Below are 6,054 nucleotides of genomic sequence, written 5' to 3'. Positions count from 1 at the left end.
TTTCTTATGAAGTGCTCGTGCTGTTCTAACATTAATGATCTTTTTCTTAGGTTTTCTCAGATGCATGGAATAAATCATGTTCTACACCAAAATTTGTTTTCTTGGTATCTCAAGGAAGGATTTATCTAATTAATGCAAGTAGGTTTACCATCTACAGTTCTACACCTTTCATGCTTCCCATGAGTGGGAAAATTATATCACAGAGTGACTGATTATATAGAGCAAGTAGAACCAAAATAGAATAGAGATGGGGAGTGAAGTGTAGAATCTTTGGGAAATTAGCAATCAAAATGGAACATACAGCACGGTTTGGGGATGGATTTATACTATAATATATGTATAAATCAAAATGAATTACAAGATCAAATCTATTGTCAAGAATTAATCTAAACTAAATCTAATTAGACAAACCCTAGCATAAATCTAACAACAAATATAGATTTTGATTACATTATACAGAACATGACAAATTAGTAATGGATTGAAGGGAGAAAAGTTATTTTAAAGGGCCAAATGTCCTCGAAGATTGTTGGAGAGAGCAGTCTGCCGGAGAGAGCATGCAGTGCACAGTTTGGGGATTTATACAGCTTCGATTTTCTCTCTACAATAGCATTAGCAGCAGCAACAACAACAACAACAACAACAGCAAGCTACCGACGGTGATTTCACGCAGCAATAGCAGCTTCGGCGATGAATGGACGCAGCAACAACAGCTCCGACGATGATCAGCTCCGGCGATGAATTGCCCTCTTCGTAGTTCTCTGGAGAAGAAGAAGAAGAAAAGGATAAGTTTAGAAGATGGGAGAAGGGTTAGAGGGCTTACCCTTATGTCTCATAAGGGTAAAATGGTCCATGGGAAAATTGTAAGGGTAAAATAGGGTTTTAAAAAAATTTAACTACAACTAACGTTTTAGAGTTGACGGTAGGGTTGTAAGTTGTCCAAAATCCAGGTGGGCGTATGTAACAAGTTTAACTATTTGGGGTGGTTTGATATTATTACAAACATCTGGGGGGGGGGTGCATGTAATTTTCTCAATATAGTAAGATCGTTCAAAATATGGTGAGATGGAAGTCAGATTTTAAACAACATTAAATATGGTGACTGATTTAAATACAGAAATTTTCCGGCCTCCACATTTCTCCTTTTCTTTTCGTTTTCTTCAATTTTCTGATTTTCTCCGTTCTTCGGACCATCTCCTATCGCTCTCCGATTCTGAAACTCTTGATTTTTTGTTTTTATGTTTTCATTTTCACGTCAGAACTTCGATTTGGACATTCAGTTTGCATCACAGAGAATTTCGATTCAGATGTTGTGATTTAGAAAAGCTCAAATGCTCGGATCTGCCGGTGAGTTTCGTTTTTCTTCACATCATTAATTGCTTTTTCTTTTTCTACTTTTGCGTGAAAAACTGATTTTCTTTGCGTCAATTTTTTCCCCTCTTTCGTCTTAAGCAATTGAACGAGTGAGTTATTTCATTCAGTGAGTGAAATGGGTATTAGTTCTGAGTTATTTTTTTCCTTCCTGATTTGAGATGATTGTTATCGGATGCTGACTTTGGGAATTTGGCTCATATGGAGATTGGATTTCTTCATTTGTTTGACGTAAACTTATTAAGGTATCATGTTTTCATTTGTATAAATTTATACATAAATGAATACTCATAGGTGGCAGTGGTGTGACTCTTGTCTGGTGTTCTATTGAGAATAAAATTTCGAGCATTTCTACTTCTAGGTATTTGACAGAATTTGGAGAAATGAATTTTAATCAAAGCGTACGGACTCAGTACACTGGCCTGATAGAGCTAGCCTGTGTGGTGGCTTTTAGGAACTTCATGGGGTCAAAGGTGCTAAAATTTGATGTAAATCTTACCTTTTTTTGAGTCTTTGAGCATTTAGTCATTGAATATGGACACTTCATGGCCTCATTGAAACTATTGAACCTGTATGGCCGTAGTGATTGGCAATGTAGCACTGGATTATCCGTTTTGCTATTGTTGGAGCAGGAACGAATGCTTTTATTTGGCTTCTTCTTCAAACGTGGCTCTTGGCCTGCTTTGTTGCAACATTTTTGGAGTTAGGAGTAATAATGTTTTTTCGTAGTCCTGCTGGATGATTTTGGAGTTGATTAGGAATCAAACTTGACGAGTCACGTAGGGGTCTCTCTCTTCTTCTTTTCTATTTATTTTTTGGGTGGGATGACTAGTCAGGTAGAAGTCTGGCTGACCTAACATATTCCTATTGAGGGTTTTGTTCATTGAAAATTTGGGAATTACACCTATACCAAGAAGAAAACTAGATAAACCAAGAATTTGTTTATTTTTCTAAATTTAAAATAGCTTACATTTTTTTCTGAGAGATAAAAATTTTTATTGATAAGAACATAAAGAAGTAAAAAGCTCACACCTAGACAGAAGTCCCAAAAGACAGGAATTTTTCAAAAACCAGTTACTTATATTTGTATATCCACCAGCTATTCTAGCACGGGGAGGAGTTACAGTCAGCAAGATACCAATTCTTTTTTAACCAATAGGCCTGCCATGTCATTCGCTGTACCTTGGCTTGCAATGGAAGAGGAGTTTGTTTGAGAAACGAGGGACTTAATATGTCAAAGAATATCATATTTATAATACAAATATTCAAACTTATACTGTTTTTAATTATATAAACTTTCTTACTTAAATACTTTTTTCTTTGAGTTTGATGGTGATTACTTAGTTGATTTTGAAGTTTTGGAGTGTATCCTTATAAATGGGAAAAGCTTTGTGTAAATCAGGCAAGGGTAATTTGGGGGCTGGGGGATATTTATTGAGTTCTGGCATATCACAAAGTCCATAAGCCAAAATTGAGATCTCTTTAGTCGGGTGCTATGCTATAACTCAGTTTGTAATACTTCTAAATCAACTTACCATAACTTTGAAAGGGTTAAGTTTAGGATGGATAATGACTTTATCTATAAAAAAAACACACGAGTACAACAGTACATAATCAGAGGACCAAATTCACTGAACAGGGTGGAAAGCCCAACACTATCAAAACAAAATGCCAAGACAGGCCTTTCCTAATCTGTAGGACATAGGCAGAGTATGAGGCCTCCCAAAGGGTTGATGAAGATGGCATGGAAACTCCCTGTGGACTGTGGTTGCCACTGGGTTTTTCCTTGCTTATGTTTGTCTCAACTTCTTATGCTGTAGCTCAAAAATCTTTGTTGTTGAATTGTTCTGTCGTAATATAAGCCGAAATATATCTGGGAATTTAAATTATGTTTCCTTGAAATGTGGATGTTGCCAGTATCTTATCTGTAAACAAGATCTTTTCATAAAATAGGTTAGTCGGTTGCTTCTAAAGATCTTATTGTGTTTTGCAATGAATGCTTAGAAGTAGCAAACAGAACTTTTAGGCATCTAAATTCTTAGAATTTGATCACGTTTTCTTTTCTCCATGAATAAATTTACCAAGACTTTCCTGATATTTGCTGTGCAAAAGACTTCTCTGACATGCACACAAGAACCATATGATATTCTGGTATTTTATCCTTGTTTGTTTTTCTTTTATTATTTAGTTTTTGATATGCAATTTGGCATTGATCTCTTTGTTCTCATACCAATATTTTCACCCATAAATGAATGCCATGCAGTTCTCATGTGAGGCAGCATTTTGGTATGTGATGGTCTAAGCTGTCAGCTCAATATTTTCCTACTTTTTTGCTTGGTTCTTTAATAATTTTTGCCCATTCATTTATTTTATTAGAAACATTCTGTTGCATGTCACCACTGTCCTGCTTGCTGGTGCAAGCCCTGCAAATAGAAAATGTTACACTTTTACTATGAGTTCCTGTAGTATTGCTGCATAAACGGTGATTTAGATCGAAATATGAAGAAAAAAAGACCAAACACTGTTCATGGTACGGTTCACATGAACAGTGTCACAGCCCATATTTGCCTTGTGTGGGGATGCTTTTTAGAAGATCTTGAGGGCCCATCAAGTGGAGAAAGCTTCTATCTTAATGCTGTCAAAGTTGAGTTTCTATTTTCATATTTAGAAATTAGGCTAAAGTTTCTAATTTCAGTTTGTTACTATTTTAATTTTCTTCTCTAAAATAGAAGTTTCTATTTTGATGTATGACAGCTAGATTTTATAGGTTTATGAATTAGAAGTTTCCTTTTCTAGGTTTATTTAGTTTCTTAATTAGATTGGGACTGGGTTGCTTTGTAATTGGGTTATTATATATGAGTATGAGGCTGAGCAGAGAAGGACATAGATTGAAGAGAAAAGAGTTATGGTTGAAGCTGTGAGACGCGGCAACGGTGAGAGACCATGGGTGAGAGGATGATGGGCTGAGAAAGCTGATCCTATCCCCTCTTCTGTATCCCCTTCTTCTTCTTTTCCTATTCTTTTGTATTCTCCTTCATATGTAAACAGAAAAATAATAATAAAAAGAGTTTCAGTTATTAAATTTTGTTCCTTTTATTGTATTGATCCTGCTGCAATCGATCTCCCACTGGTTTCCTTGGTTCGAGGTCGACTTTTGCATTATTTGGTATTAGAGCTAAGGAGAGGTGGTTCTGGATCCACGGTTGTTGCATTCTACTTGAAGATTCATCATGCAAGTAAGATTCGGCATCTCTACCAAACTTGAGGGTGAGTTTTTTTTTTACCAAGATGGGGAGAGTTAATGTAGATCGAAATATGAAGAAAAAAAGACCAAACACTGTTCATGGTACTGTTCACGTGAACAGTGTCACAGCCCATATTTGCCTTGTGTGGGGATGTTTTCTAGAAGATCTTGAGGGTCCATCAAGTGGAGAAAGCTGCTATCCTAATGCTGTCAAAGTTGAGTTTCTATTTTCATATTTAGAAAGTAGGCTTAAGTTTCTTTTCCTTAAGTTTCTAATTTCAGTTTGTTACTATTTTTATTTTGTTCTCTAAAATAGAAGTTTCTATTTTGATGTATGGCAGCTAGATTTTATAGGAAGTTTCTATTTTATAGGTTTTATGAATTAGTAGTTCCTTCTCTAAATTTATTTAGTTTCTTAATTAGATTGGGACTGGCTTGCTTTGTAATCGGGTTATTATAAATAAGAGTTTGAGGCTGAGCAGAGGACAGAGATTCAAGAGAAAAGAGTTATTATTGAAGCTGTGAGACGTGGCAACGGTGAGAAACCGTGGGTGAGGGGATGATGGGCGGAGAGAGCCTGGCTGAGAGAGCTGATCCTATCCCCCCTTCAATATCCCCTTCTTCTTCTTATCCTTTTATGTTTCTTCTTTCATATGTAAACAAAAAAAAGCAATAAAGCTTCAGTTATATTCAATTTGTTCTTCCTTATTGTGTTGATCCTGGCTACAATCGATCTCTCATTGGTTCTTCCCTGGTTCGAGGTCGACTTTTGAATTAAACGGACTTGCTTATTTATTAGATTGTTTTCCTTTTTCTGCAAGTCTTCCTATTGTGCTTGAGACTGATAAAATTCTGTGAACTTCATTACTTGTGTTGCTAAAGATACACATGTTTCACACTCTTCCTAGCAATTGGTTGACAGATTACCCCTTATTTGTTGGTTTGAGGAAATTCCATGTTTTTATGTGGTAGCAGTTGTTGCATGTTTTGGTCCCAGCCATTGTCTATTGGGTAGATTTTGTACTTCTTCCTAGTAACTTGATTTATTTATATTTTGTTATAGGTTGGCATTATGTTTCTGAAACTGCACCTGTTTCAAGGAAAAAGTTGCATGAGTTCTTTGGGTGAGCTGTTTCTAGATCTTCATCTGCTGCTAATGTCATTTACTTTGCTTTTATTTTTAAATAGTCAATTAAGCTTCTGCTTGAATTCCTGAGCTTTATTCTAATGAAATATTTAACTACTAGCTTGCTTTTCAAGTGCCCTTTTTTAAAGGCAGAGAGATTCTGTTCCTGACAATGAGTTGTCTTTGAGAGAGAGAGAGAGAGAGTCCAATGAGTTGTCTTTTCTTTTCTAATTCCTCCGGTTAATTTTTCTTTCTACAGTTTCTAGTAATATATTTGAACTTTTTTAGGCATATCAGGGCCAGTTTCAGATGG

General features: G+C 35.8%; 1 protein-coding gene across 2 annotated transcripts in view; it reads left to right on the top strand.

The window, feature by feature from the left end:
* Window positions 1-1,160: 1,160 nt before the first annotated feature.
* LOC122640036 (probable serine/threonine-protein kinase SIS8) overlaps window positions 1,161-6,054 on the top strand; it is an 87,856-nt gene continuing 82,962 nt past the window's right edge. The window contains exons 1-2 of one of the 2 annotated variants that reach the window (XM_043833132.1): window positions 1,161-1,347; window positions 5,679-5,739. The gene's annotated coding sequence lies outside the window, so the exon portion shown is untranslated. The remainder of the gene's footprint in view (window positions 1,348-5,678; window positions 5,740-6,054) is intronic. The other variant, XM_043833133.1, reaches the window with a different exon arrangement.

This window comes from Telopea speciosissima, chromosome 9 (genome assembly GCF_018873765.1).
Source record: "Telopea speciosissima isolate NSW1024214 ecotype Mountain lineage chromosome 9, Tspe_v1, whole genome shotgun sequence".
In the NCBI taxonomy this organism is placed as follows: Eukaryota; Viridiplantae; Streptophyta; class Magnoliopsida; order Proteales; family Proteaceae; genus Telopea; species Telopea speciosissima.
Note: the sequence above shows the minus strand (reverse complement) of the source record. Positions and strands in the feature narration are given on the sequence as shown.